At 40.1% G+C, this 15,157-nt stretch overlaps 1 protein-coding gene across 8 annotated transcripts in view; it reads left to right on the forward strand.

Annotated features, from left to right (window-relative positions):
* The first annotated feature begins 2,770 nt into the window (after positions 1-2,770).
* The window catches only part of LOC110983770 (tubulin delta chain-like), a 63,605-nt gene continuing 51,218 nt past the window's right edge, over positions 2,771-15,157 (forward strand). Inside the window, exons 1-5 of one of the 8 annotated variants that reach the window (XM_087134854.1) lie at positions 2,772-2,990; positions 11,856-13,254; positions 13,889-14,023; positions 14,322-14,545; positions 14,921-15,053. The gene's annotated coding sequence lies outside the window, so the exon portion shown is untranslated. Of the gene's footprint in view, positions 3,028-11,855; positions 14,024-14,321; positions 14,546-14,920; positions 15,054-15,157 lie in introns of all 8 variants that reach the window. The other 7 variants (XM_087134855.1, XR_015424837.1, XM_087134853.1 and 4 more) reach the window with 7 other exon arrangements.

Below are 15,157 nucleotides of genomic sequence, written 5' to 3' on the forward strand. Positions count from 1 at the left end.
GTTGATTTTAACTCCCGAGTTTTTTTACAGTGTAGGGTTTTGTAATTTATCTCATTTTTATTTGAAACGTTTGTTCTTTTGTTTGAGATCTGTATTTAATAAATACTATTTACTTAAGTCCGTTGCAAATTTATTTTATTTTTTCCTCAAAGCTTCAGGGCAGAACTAAGTTTTCCCAGGAAGCACAGAAGTCCTGGGGAAGTCCCTTTGGGTCACGAGGTCTGGACAGGGAATTCCCTGTTTGTTTGAGACTTTGCGAGTGAAACTGGGGTCAAAGGTCAGGGGGAAAGGGGGGAAGTCCCGGAGATGGATGGGCTGGTCCAGTATCCCCCGATGCCTACTACTTCAGTCTCAATATTCGCTGGACGTTGCTTTATAATCATCCCATGAACATACTGTGACGGAAAGTGTATAGGACTAGAGCTAGTCTAATTTTATTAATGAGCTGCAGTGCACGTACCTGATTGGCTAGTGACTTGGTAACGTGCTGGCTAGGCATAGCGCGCGTAGCGCGCTGTGTGCACATGGTCGTGCTACTGCAGCAAGCGCTGCGATCGCATTATAGGTGGTTGCGTGTTGGACTTCGCAGAGTGAAGTTGGTGAGTTGGCACGGAGCTAAGGCATTGTCAGCGCTGTGCGAAGTGTTGCGTGGTGCTGATGCGTTGCAAGTACGTGATTGTATAGACTGTACGTGGCTGACTAGTGTGTGTAGCTGACGCGTTGCAAGTACAAAGCTGTGAGAGCTGTACGCTGCTGACGCTGGCTCGCATGCACGTTAGGTGAAGCTCGTACGAAGTTGTACAAGTTGTACGTTGCTGACGCGGCGTGCATTGTTGATGCAGTGCATGTAGTATGCATGGTTTACACAGCGGTGTGCATTGTTTTAATACCCAGAGGTGCGTTGCTCATGCAGTGGTGTATTGCTGACGCAGTGTGACTTTGTTGATGCGCTGTGTGTGGTTGATGCAGAGTGAATGGCTGATGCGCATGGTGCATAGTTGATGCATTGGCGTATTGCTGCTGCGGCCCTACGCTAACTTAGTGCTCAATCCAATTAAGTAAATACACAGGCAACCAAACCAATCTCCCAATCACTTCACTGTACATTTCATTTGTTGATTTGTGTTGATTATTGTTGAATAAATTGAACGTCCTGTACCGACAGTTCTTCTGTCAAGGATTACTTTCTTTACAGGTTGATTGTGTAATTTAACAGAGACTAATTAACACTCGGTCACAATCGGCGGTATATTTCCTCCAAAACGGTCCCGCACCCTTTGCCTTGAGGTCGCTCTGTGTGGTTTCTCGTCTAGGGAAAAGCCTTAGGTTGGGAAGATCGACTCTGCCACTAATAGTGCTTGGTTTGATCCCATCAACTCAGGGTAGGCCCGGGGATGCCCGCCACAATACCTTTCTGTTCGAAAAACCTGGGTTAAACTGATCGTGTATGTTTGGGATTGCCGTATACATGTATGTCATTATTTTCTCGTAATGGTACAGCGCAACGTGTACTCAGGCACCGTGACGGTGATTTTTAGACAATGAAATTAGCTGGCATGATGTCAGCGAACTGATGACGGGAGATTGTTTGCAGCGCCGACACTTTGGGATGGACATGGATATTCAGCACAGCTGCTGCCCCTAAAATGAAGGTAATGTGGCGCGCTACGCTATGCCTAGCCAGCATACGTTACCAAGTCACTAGCCAATCAGGTACGTGCACTGCAACTCATTAATAAAATTAGACTAGCTCTAGTCCTATACACTTTCCGTCACAGTAATTTTACTACCCGGAAAGGAACCACTTTGAAAATGCATCCCTCAGTCTGCAAAACGTCTGAAATAGTGCCACTTTGGGACCTTATTGCATCCAAATTGCTCAGAATTGCTCAGTACCATATCTCTTCAATTCCCCAGTTCCATGGCGCTTATATCATGTGCTCGACACAAGCGCAGCTTGAGTTGTTCTGACGGTTGCTTGGTTTGTTGTGTGTCAGATACGCGCCCATAGAAAACAGTGCAAAATCGGACCGAAATAGCGGCGCCTGTTGACGCTCGTGAAGAGGTTGGCCTCAGTTTTTGTCAGAAGATCACTTTTCGTTTCAATTCTGGGGTTAGGGGTACAGTCCACTAATTCAGCCCCATTGAAAACAGTGTAAAACCAGCACTGTTCAGGACCCGATACCATGCACGCCAACATCCCTGAGATTTCTGAAACACAAATGAAATTCTTGTCTGGTCACTAATCTTTCAATTTCTTTTCATTTTTTTGGGTTTAACCAATCACATTTTTAATTATTCCCAAAAAACACAATCACCCCCAAAAAGTGATATTTTCCGAAGTCTGATTGCTGCCATTTTTCAAGTGGCAACCCTCAACTTTCTGAGGCACTTAGGACCATTTTTCAACCGTAGTTTTTAGCCATTCTGCTCTCATATGAAAGCTCAAAGACCCAGAGAGTTGAACCTGGCAACGATTTACACAATCTCATCATTTTGGGGGCCAAACAATCTCCTTTTTCAAAAGATAATGTGGTGGGGCACTTTTAATGCTAATGAGCTGGCTAGAAACTCCCACTTGAATTAGTGGTCTGCACCCTTAGCTACGAATTTTCGCCTGACTTGTACATTACACAGACTCCTTTGTATGGTCAAGTAATGGTACCCTGTACGAGAGCCTGTCTAGTTTGCACCCAGACTTCAGCACCTACTTATCTCGTTCAGATCTGCGAGAGTACCTGTCGATCTAAGTGCTCGTAGAAAATTGAATTGTTTTGTGTCACAGCTAATACGCAACGCCCTTGGCTGGTTTTCTGTCCAGTCACGTCACACATTGACTGCGGCAAATCATTGGTAGCGCGGCTCGCTCTCTGTAAAGTGCCACGAAAGTGACGAAACAGCCGTCGCTTTTGTGCAAGTGGGGCAAACTTCATCCAGAGTGGGAAAACGGCAAAAAAAAGGCAACATTTTTTCCTCCAATTAAGGAAAAGGCGAGTATACTACAAATAGCAACCTTTTTTTTACAGCGTAAGTAGTGAACATACCGGGGCAATTTCAGCTCATAAAATTAAGCGGATGTTTAGTTATGCCCCCGGATGTCCCGGATAAAGTTTTCGAAAGAAATCCCTATTAACATGATTAATCGGGACAGGGCCTAATAGTACACGACGGAGTGGCCCCACTACTAACACTAGTGAGTAGTGTGGCACATACTCTTACTCCCCATCCATCCTTAGCCACACATCCGTATGCGCAATTTCGTGTCAGCGTACTGAACATTTTCGGCGCACCCACTTATCATCGTGCCTTTTTCGTGGGCAAAATTTCTTTTGCACACGAACATGATCCTTGACCTTTCCGTTTTCTGTAAATTGAATTGATAAAGGCAAAGACTGGAAAATACCTGAATAACGTGAGTGAAATCATTCAATAAATAGTTTTTAGAAAACTTCAGTTTAAACCACGCCGACTGCACACGTGCACTGCACATAGAGTTACATGCATTGATCGCCGTCAACATGGAACCATGGAACTGAAAGTTAACGTGTAATATCAGCGATTGTCCAATGGGAGCCTGCAAATTGTGGCGCATCTGTCTTTGTGACAGAGTCACTTACGAACCGGATAAATATTATTAGGTACGTCACGCTGACCAAATTTGGTAGACGTCTTGGATACGAGATCGCTAATAATTTCTTCCCTGCTAATCTAGCAAGGATATTTGTATTTGACGAGAAAGTTTAGAAGTGCATTCTCTAAAGGAATTCCAACAGTTCATCATGTTGCAAACTAGGCTGAGCACAAAACAGAAATTCTTTGTTGTGAACAATGTGATGCTGCACGCGGACACTTCTGCGCGGGTGCAAGCAGCCAATCAGAACATTTATTGTGCTGAAGCAGTGTTTATAAATTGTAGACTCACCTGCATGCCACAGTTGCCCCTGAGTAAGCGCTGTGGTTGGTTCAGGTTAGTGCATTTGTATTGTTCCCGCATAAATAATACAATTCAGGCTAATTGTTGATTTTATGTAACTGTACTGGGTCAACGCTATGAGCAAATTCTTTTGATAAATAGTTGATTGGTCAGTTGTATGACTAAGTGAATGAAAACACAGTTGCCGCTGAGCAAGCGCTGTGGGTGGTTCAGGTTACAGGGACACCCTCTCAGCGGTAACTCACCGGCTCGGTATACTCCGGCACTCCGGGAAGCGACATCGGGCAAGGCAGTATTTAATGAAGGGTCGGGAAGGGGAACCGGCGCTACCAGTGTTAGAAGCACTGCGATGTCAGCGTAACGAGTAAATCCCAGTCTGGGACCGGCGAGTAACCACAGCCTGGGGCTGAGTAGTACATCCAGCAGGAAGCTGGGGGAATAATTTCCAGTCAGGGACTGGCGGAGTAAATTAAGTAACTTACTAATTCTGGAGCCCGAGTTAACTGAGTCGGCAGGTTGATGCCATTGCAACTGATAGTGCCAAGAATGGCCAAGTGAAATTGAGATTGGTAGATGGTTTTCTATAATAAATAGAGTACCACCCAATAGGAAACGTGTTCCTTGCTCATTCTGTCTGTACTTCGTCCAAATTAACTGCGTGGTTGTGTATTTCATCCAAACGGATCTGGGAAATATAAATTTATTGTGACACGGCATTGAGATCAGGTGATAGCTGCCCCGCGAGAGCCCCGACCGCCGCGTTACAGTAGTCTGTAAAAAGAAAAAGAGGAATACTAGTAGAGCTAGGTGGGAGGTTATTTCATTTTTTGCACTCATCAGATCAAAGTCACAACGGCTAGAAAGTAGAAATTAAGTCAGTGCTAGAACCTGAGAAAAACTTTGGATTTGAACTCCAAATTTGGTTGTGGATTACTCTTGGTAATCCCAGGAAGTCTAAAGCATTTGGGGCCAAAAGGGTAAAGGTTGTACGTATACCCAGTGCTGCTGGTGTATCAACTTGGTTAATACTTGGGATTCAGTGCTGTGGCACATGACAGGGGAGCCATGTTCCGGTCCAGTCTCCTACGACTATGGCTTCAAATTTTGATCAAAACAGGCAGTGGTGAAGAGCTAGCTGTGGCCTGTGTTCGATATTTGTGATGAATGCCATGGTCACACATAGAGATACCACACAGCATGTTGCCAACAATATAGTGCATATAGAGCTTTAAAAATATTTCTTGTTGGGGTTTTTCTGAAGATATTCCCCACATGTACATTTGCAAAGAATGTTAAAAATGACATATGATAAAACAAAAAGTGCAAGACAAAATTTTTAAAATTAATATTAGTCATTTTGGCAAGTTCCGAAACTATTGCAAGCCTATGTAATGATAATTTCTGTCTGTCTGTTGGTTGTGCGGGCTGTCTGTCTCATCAGCTGATTGTTAAAGGTCTTACTTGTGTGTGAAGTACAGTGTAAACATTAGGTTCAAACGTTACAGTTATCTTGAAAGGGAAGTGATATAGATGAATATTGACCTCATGTGATGATGAAGTCATCAAGTGACGAGTCACATGACATTAAAGGTGCACTATTTAAAACTCTATATCTCCTGAAGTACATGTACATGTATGTCCAATTGGGTTCATAACCTTGCAAATGTCTTGAAAGGGAAGTGATAAAAGATTATTGAACTTGTGGTGATGATGTCACCTGGAGACAAGTCACATGACATTAAAGGTGTAATGTTTAAAGCTCTGTAACTCTTGAAGTACATATCCCACCAATTTTAAATTTTGCAGATAACAAGAAATGGAAGTGTTCTAGACAAATATTTACCTGATGTGATGAAGATGTCATCAGATGTGGAGTTAAATTACATATAAAGTTACTCTTTAATAAAAATACATTATTTCCTGAAGTGCATGCCTGATTGGGTTGAAACCTTGGACCCAAATGGTCATGATGAAATAATTACACCATCGGGTTTGTAATGTAAAGTAGATTGGTTGTTCAAATTAACAAAGGAATGTGAAAAAGCCCTCTGTTCTGTTGGTAAAAAGACGGATAGGCTCTATTTTTTTATCCAACCGAAAGATTTCCCGGAAACAGCTGAGTGTTTGTCTATCGACAGACACAACGTTCGTCTTGTTTGTTTTTATGTACCTGTAGTTATTTCGGTCACTGGCTGAAACAGCTTTTGTTTTTCTTAAGATTTTTAGCTGTTTCGGGCACAGCTATTGTTTTTGTTAATTATTTTTTGTCTTTTTTTTTTTTTCAATTTTTGGCTGTTTCGCATTTTTTTGCATTTCAAAAAAGGCATTGTTTCTGTTCTGGTTTTTTTTTTTGGCTTTTTCGCATTTCGCATTTTGCGAAAAAGACATTATTTTCTGTTCTGTGTGTAGGGGCCTAGAATAGGTACACATTGTTTATCTCAAGAACATGCCCCCCATTGTTCATGTTTGTGCTTGCTGCTAGTACAGTGGAAATAATCCTACAAATGTTCAGTGCAGGAGTGGTGATGGACATGAAACAGCGGCAAGTTAGGCCATTTTCTTTGACCCTTGCCATGTGGCAAGCTATGCTGGACCATGTGCTCAGGTGGAGTCGGTCAAGCATGACTAAGTAGGCTTAGTCACTTCCCAAAGGGTGCAGTGTCCCAATTCAAGGAAAATTCTCCGCCAGGCCGAGGCGCAAAAAAAGTAGATTGTTTCGAAAAGAGGGGTCTGTTTGGGCCAAGAAATGGTGGGATTGTGTCAGTATGGCCCAGGATCATCTCTGTTGATTCAGGGGCACCCATCTGGGGGCAAAGCAGACAAAAACGGGATTGGAAATTAGTCAGAAGAACCCCAGGAAGGTGAGGGATGTCATTTGAAAAATGGCCGTTGGGAGGGCTTGGCAACATTCACTTTTTGGAGGGGGAGTTTGTTTTGGGCGGATAATTAAAAAATTCATTGGGTTAACTTACTAAAAATTGAGAATCAAATGAAATCTGAAGGACCAAACAACACATTGTTTTTTGTTTGAGAGGCCTCAGGGACTTCAGTTGCCTGCCATGGGGCTCCAAACTTGGTTGATTTTACACTATTTTCAATGGAGCTTGAATTGGTTCAGTGCACCCCTAAAGAATCGAAACTGAAGAATCGATACTGAATATTCGGTACGGCTTATTCGATACTGGGATCACGGTTTGTGTGGTATCGATTTTTGGAAATCTCTATGTTTAGTATATTCTTTTTTTTTAATAAGTAGTAAGTAACAAATAATGTATTTATGTTTAGTGACTCGGACTCCCATGCTTTGTGGAAGTAACATCGACCCCAACACGTGTCTTACAAAGGCCTGCCTGTTTCCTCCTTTTACAGTTTGGAGTCACAATTTTAATGTGCACCCTCACAGTGACTTGTACCAGTCATCTGGGGTGTAACATGTTTTTTTTTGGGGGGGGGCTTTTTCACAGTTTGTGAAAAAGGCATTCTTTTTTTCAAGATTGTTTTTATTGGCTTTTTCGCAGTTTGCGAAAAAGGCATTCTTTTGCGCTGGTTCGGCAGTTCAGCCGAACCAGTATTGTAATCGTTCTGTTTTTTTTTTCTTTCCTTTTTTTTTTTTTTTCTTCATCTTCAGCCAAGTTCTTCTACCCCTACACTTTGGCACCTAGGAAAATCAGAACAATTTCAAACTTGGAGGATAGTTGTGTGATCATCCAAGGACGGTCCTAGAAGAAATTCACAGTGATAACTTAAGCAGTTTATTTATTATTGATTTTTGAAGAATTAATTTTCCCTCATAGACTTTGTACACAGATTGCACACAGTTTTCGGACTGTTCTATATCAGGCTATGAGGGCGCTATTGCAGAATTACAGTCACACCTGCCTGGGCTTTCAATTGTCAAGAAACTGTCCCATATTGACCCATGGATGGCGTTGTTGCACAACATAGGGTTTGTACACACATTGTCCCGCATAATGCGTGACCAGTCCTCAACTTCGACCAAGAATTACTACCAGAACGAAGAAGAAATCAGACTAAATTTTCCCTTCTGTTCGATCGCAAATATACCCAAGTGCAAATATTAAATAATATTTCATAACTTTTTCCCAGTTTAGACAAAAATCACGTGGCATGAAATTAAAGGAGCAGTTTTCCTGCACACGTGTTTCTAGCCCATTGACTTTGTACACGTTTTTGAGCAAAATTTTGGTAACTTTGCAGTCTTTGATCGTTCCCAAAGTGATAGCCAACGAAGACCCCGATGCAAGAATTATTGCAAAGGGATGACATCATGATGACATCATCACTTTATTTTATATTCATTTTTGAATATTTAATTTTTCCCCATAGGTTTTGAACACGTTTTTCTACTTAACACAAGTGAACAAGTAGTCTTTAACTTCGGCGCAAGATTACTATAAGAACAAAGGGGAAATAGGGTACTTTACGCTCAGTTATTTTATTTGAAATATGCCTAAGAGTCCGAATATGAAGTAATATTTCATAAAAATTGTTCAGTTTAAGCGCAAATCATGTGACATGAACTTAAAGGAGCAGTGTTTCTGCAAACAAGTTTATAGCCCATTGACTTTGTACACGTTTTCAAGGCACAATTTTGAACCCTTTCGGATGTTTGATCGTTTTCAAAGTAACAGCCAACAAAGACCTTGATACAGATATTATTCTAAATAAATGGCGTCATGATGACGTCATCATGTGATTTACTCTTGTTTTTTCAATATTTATTTCAGCCCCTTGACTGTGTACACGTTTTCAAGCCAGCATTTGGGTAATTTTGAGAGCTTTGATCAACTTCAAAACTACAGCCAACAAAGACTCTTATGCAAAGACACGTCCAAATTTATGACGTCTTGATGACGTCATCATGTGCTTTATTATTAATTTTGCAATATTAATTTCAGCCCCTTGACAATGTTCTCGTTTTCGAGGCGCTATTTTCGTACCTTAGTAATCGTTGATCATCGTCAACTTACAGCAAGCAATAACTATACAACAAAGATAATTCTAAATTATTTACGTCATGATGACGTCATCATGTGATTTATTATCAAATTTTGAATAAAAACCCATATCAAACCAACCGTGGCCTTTCGCAACACTTGGTTTCCAGCAAGTGCTAGGATATATAATATGTGGTTGAAACCACAAGTAGGCTTATTGTTTACAAGTGCTGAAAGCCATTACATTTTTTTCAACAGAATGAGTCTGTCGTTAGTGCTGGGTTGAAACCCTGCTTATATTCTGGAGAGCTAGTGCTTTAGGCAAATATTGAGCATATTTAGTGATGATGACGTCTTCAGGAGACAAGTCACGTGACTTTAAAGGGGATCTCTTCAGACCACTCTACCTCAAAAAGTACAGGTCCGATGCGGTTGAAACTTTGTGTGTGGCTGGAAATGGAAGGGTTTTAGACCCAAATTGATCTGATTTGATTCTGATCTCATCTGGTGACAAGTCACGTGACATTAAAGAAATACAATTCCTGTAACTGGTATCACATCCACTCGTGATGACGTCAACAGTCCAAGAAGTCGTATATGTTATCTTTAAGTAAGTATTATAATTTTTAAACTATTGTGAGAAGCTCCAAAAAGTACAAAGCAAACTCTCAACAGCCGTGAGAATAATATCACGTGACAAGTCATATTAGATTATCTTCAGAAGTAGACATCCAATTGCATTTGTTGAAACTGATTATAAATGACACTTTGTCGGGGGTATATGTCACGTCCAGAATACTAAATTGTTCATGTTTACTCTCTCATAGTTTGCGGTTTTTCCATCACAATTGCAAATACTTATTTTGTGGGTGTAACAGTCCCTAACCAGCTCTGTGTTTGTACTTGTTTACAAACACTTCTCTCTAGTTAGCTGGTTCGGCAGTTCAGCCGAACCAGGTATTGTAATCGTTCTGTTTTTTTTTTTCTTTCCTTTTTTTTTTTTTTTTCTTCAGCCAAGTTCTTCTACCCCTACACTTTGGCACCTAGGAAAATCAGAACAATTTCAAACTTAGAGGATAGTTGTGTGATCATCCAAGGACGGTCCTAGAAGAAATTCACAGTGATAACTTAAGTAGTTTATTTATTATTGATTTTTGAAGAATTAATTTTCCCCCATAGACTTTGTACACAGATTGCACACAGTTTTCGGACTGTCCTATATCAGGCTATGAGGGCGCTATTGCAGAATTACAGTCACACCTGCCTGGGCTTTCAATTGTCAAGAAACTGTCCCATATTGAACCATGTATGGCGTTGTTGCACAACATAGGGTTTGTACACACATTGTCCCGCATAATGCGTGAGCAGTCCTCAACTTCGACCCAGAATTACTACCAGAACGAAGAAGAAATCAGACTAAATTTTCCCTTCTGTTCGATCGCAAATATACCCAAGTGTCCAAATATTAAATAATATTTCATAGGTTTTTCCCAGTTTAGACAAAAATCACGTGACATGAAATTAAAGGAGCAGTATTCCTGCACACGTGTTTCTAGCCCATTGACTTTGTACACATTTTTGAGCGGCAATTTTGGTAACTTTGCAGTCTTTGATCGTTCCCAAAGTGATAGCCAACGAAGACCCGATGCAAGATTTATTGCAAAGGGATGATGTCATAATGACATCATCACCTTATTTTATATTCATTTTTGAATATTTAATTTTTCCCCATAGGTTTTGTACACGTTTTTCTACTTAACACAAGTGAACAAGTAGTCTTGAACTTTGGCGCAAGATTACTATAAGAACAAAGGAGAAATCGGGTACTTTACGCTCTGTTATTTTATTTGAAATATGCCGAAGAGTCCGAATATGAAGTAATATTTCATAAAAATTGTTCCGTTTAAGCGCAAATCACGTGACACGAACTTAAAGAAGCAGTGTTTCCACAAACAAGTTTATAGCCCCTTAACTTTGTACACGTTTGTCAACGACAATTTTGGTAACTTTGCAGTCTTTGATCGTTCCCAAAGTGATAGCCAACGAAGACCCCGATGCAAGATTTATTTCAAAGGGATGACGTCATGATGACATCATCCCCTTATTTTATATTCTTTTTGAATATTTAATTTTTCCCCATAGGTTTTGTACAAGGTTTTGTACACGTTTTTCTACTTAACACAAGTGAACAAGTAGTCTTTAACTTCGGCGCAAGATTACTATCAGAACAAAGGAGAAATCGGGTACTTTACGCTCTGTTATTTTATTTGAAATATGCCTAAGAGTCCGAATATGAAGTAATATTTCATAAAAATTGTTCAGTTTAGGCGCAAATCACGTGACACGAACTTAAAGAAGTAGTGTTTTCGCAAACAAGTTTATAGCCCATTAACTTTGTACACGTTTTTCAGCGACAATTTTGGTAACTTTGCAGTCTTTGATCGTTCCCAAAGTGATAGCCAACGAAGACCCCGATGCAAGATTTATTGCAAAGGGATGACATCATGATGACATCATCCCCTTATTTTATATTCATTTTTGAATATTTAATTTTTCCCCATAGGTTTTGTACACGTTTTTCTACTTAATAAAAGTGAACAAGTAGTCTTTAACTTTGGCGCAAGATTACTATCAGAACGAAGGAGAAATCGTGTACTTTACGATGTGTTGTTTTATTTGTAATATGCCTAAGAGTCTGAATATGAAGTAATATTTCATAAAATTGTTCAGTTTAAGCGCAAATCATGTGACACGAACTTAAAAGAGCAATGTTGCTCCAAATGGGTTTTTTGCCCATTAACTTTGTACACGTTTCCAAGGCACAATTTTGAACCCTTTCGGATGTTTGATCGTTTTCAAAGTGACAGCCAACAAAGATCTTGATACAGAAATTATTGTAATTAAATGACGTCATGATGACGTCGTCCTGTGATTTACTCTTGTTTTTTCAATATTTATTTCAGCCCCTTGACTTTGTACACGTTTTCAAGCCAACATTTGGGTAAGTTTGAGAGCTTTGATCAACTTCAAAGTTACAGCCAACAAAGACCCTTATGCAAAGACACGTCCAAATGTATGACGTCTTGATGATGTCATCATATGACTTATTATTAATTTTTCAATATTAATTTCAGCCTCGTGACATTGTACTCGTTTTCGAGGCACTAAATATTCCTTTAAATGTATACAAACCCATATAAAATCAACCGTGCCCTCTGCAACATTCTGTTTGCAGCAAGTGCCAGGATAAAATGTGGTCTTGATTTCGTCATTTTTACTCTCTCATAGTTTCTTCATGCCATTTTTTTCCATCACATTTGCTAATACTTATTTTGTTGGTAAGACAGTCCCGAAACAGCTCTGTGTTTGTACTTGCTTACAAACACTTCTCTCTAGTTGTTTTTGTTTTTTTTCTTCTTCTTTTTCTTCTTGTGCCCATGCCTTTGTACACAGTTTTCTCCACGGCAGTGTAGTCCCTTAGCAAGGGTCAATCTTCATCAAAGTTGCCTTAAGCAAAGACCCTATTGCATAGATATGCCGCTAAGCATGACGTCATGATGACCTCATCAAGTGATTTTTATTGAATTTTTAGTATTTATTTTTCCCCATATGTTTTGTACATGTTTTTAAACAGCTAGAATGGTCTAGATTTGGCCACCTCAGAAAATAAAACTTGGTACAAGCAAAGACCATTAGCATAGATTAATGGAGAAGTGTGACGTCACTTTGGCATCATAATTAGAGTTTTGATTTAATTTTGAAGATTTAATTTCTCCCACTGACTTTGTACACATAAAATCCAATGACTTTACATTCAGTTTTGCTACAGGGCTTACGCAAGTCCGTTGCACGATCAGCTGACTTGTGCCGTGATATCAGTCGATGTTATTGGTTGTCGCACAGTCTTTGCATGATTTCTAGATAAATTTGGCTAGAATTGTGAAAAAATTGGTTTGTGAAAAACATGGGTTCGATTGGGATGATACTTTTGGGGTCTAGAAAACTTGACTGTTTGCAAACTCAATTTCGGACACTTGACTGTTGAGACAACTCGACCGTCCGTGCGTAAAAGGGAGAGACAAGTCGTCCATTGTGACACTGTCCCATGTGTTTTCTTGGGTCCTCTTGGGACTTCTTGGACCTGGAAAACACCTATTGAGTTTTTAATGGATTTTGCTTGATCAGAGGATAATCCCATAAAAGCTGAACTGAAACCAAATTCATGCACTGGCGCAAGAAATTGCAGAAGGAGTTGACACTGAATAGGCATGGTCACAATGATCATGCGCAAGGGTGCACGTAGTATTGCGGTGGGCCGCTGCGTTTGGAGGCTCGATGGATGATGTGCTGGAACTGGTTCTGGTAGGCAAAAGTATACGTATTACAAAACATTCTCAACTTGCAAGTTTTTGTCTGCACTTTCTGTGCTCAGAGGCAGTGATGTCAGGGAAACAAAACTCATTCAAGTTAGCTTTGAATTTGCACTGACATATCCCGAGAAACTTGAACTCTGCAAATGGCCTTTTTAAGATTTAGATATGGTCACCTTATGTTCAAGTGATGAAAAAGGGTATCAATAGTGGTTATGTAACTAGTGCTACATGTTCAGCACAATTGAGTGATCAATTACTCAATGGTTTTAGAATGATGAATTTTATTCAAAGGCATGTCAAATCAGGATGGAGCACAATACATGTACATACTGTACATGTGCAAGTTTTATGATTGCGCTGAACATAGGTGCCATCAAATTGACTAAAGTCCTTCATGGTGCACACCGTATTCCATAACTTTGCCTCCAAGGACAAGCCGTGTTATTGAAGGTAGACCTGACTGAAGCCCCTCACGGTCCATATCGTATTACGTAACTATGCCCCCCCAAACATTTATGAAATTAGAATGTAGACCTATAGTTATTTATACATGTCGATATGTACCGTGAGCGGATTACACAAAATAGTTGAATTTCCATATTTTACTTCTTACATACATATAGGTGCACTTTGCTGGAGTGAAAGCTAGAGATAAATCTGTTCTCCAAGTCAGTTCCAAGCAATGGAATTCAATGTCATGAGGCACAAGTACAATAGAGGAAGCTGCTGTACGTACCACAAAGCAAGGAAATTAACAGGTGATGATGAAAAGGCCTACAGTTGCTTACAGACAAATTGCTAGATCTGATTTATGCAGTCATGATGTTGTGTACAATATATGTTTGTGGGGGGTACATCCATGTATCACCATTATAAATGGTCCCCCCAGGCCAACATCGATGTGCCTGGTCCTCCACTTTTTAACATTTAGGTCCCCATGTACTCCCCATTTTATGAGAACACAAGGTTGCTATGCCATTGAATACATATGCACATGTATGCTTTAATTGCACGTATTCAAGTTCTGACACAAGTTTTCCCATGCATCAACCATAGAGCTACTATGCATCAACACATGAACTGCTGCACCTGTAATAAACACGTTTGCCCTTGGCAATGAGACAGATGTTAATTAGACATGAGGGCAGTCTTCACACAGTGGCCCCAGTATCATTGATGGATAAGAGCAGTCGAAGCAAGACTGATCATGAGAAGGATGAGAACAGCTCCATCAGTCTACTGGTAGCAAGACTGCAACCAACTGGAAGTGAGATTTACTTGTATGTATACATGTAACAGCTAAAATTTATTGAAAAATTGCAGAAATTATTCAAACTGGTTTTGGAAGAATAGTGCAAAGTTTTCAGCATTCAGAAGATCCTGATATTTTCAGTTGATTCCCATGTTATTTGAAATGTCTGGAAATCTTCATAATGGAAGAGAAGTTGGCGGGTTTTATATCATACACTTCAGAGAAATGTATGCCCTAAAACGTGAGAGCAGATTTGTGCTTCATTTTGTGAAAACACTCAATGTGCGTATTTCATTGTTCCCCAAAAGACAAAACTATATTATTACTGGTTCACAGTGTTTGATTAGTAACATGTTGCTATCAGCTGAATATTTTAATTTCCTTATTTGTTTTTTGTGTCTAGGCACCGTTCATGCTGCAGCTGAAGTGAAAGCCACATGTTTAGAATTCAACGTAACTGCAGTTACCTGTACATCAGAAGCACAGACATCCACATTGGAGGAAGCTGCTGCACAACTAAGCAAGGAAATTAACAGGTGATGGTGAGAAGGCCTAATGTTGCTTCACATACAGACAGATTGCCAGTTCTGATTAATGCAATCATGAATCAAAGTTTGTGTGTACAGTGTATATGTGTGTG

This window comes from Acanthaster planci, linkage group LG03, assembly GCF_054643075.1.
Source record: "Acanthaster planci isolate LZ-2023a linkage group LG03, COTS_SCS, whole genome shotgun sequence".
NCBI classification, from domain to species: Eukaryota; Metazoa; Echinodermata; class Asteroidea; order Valvatida; family Acanthasteridae; genus Acanthaster; species Acanthaster planci.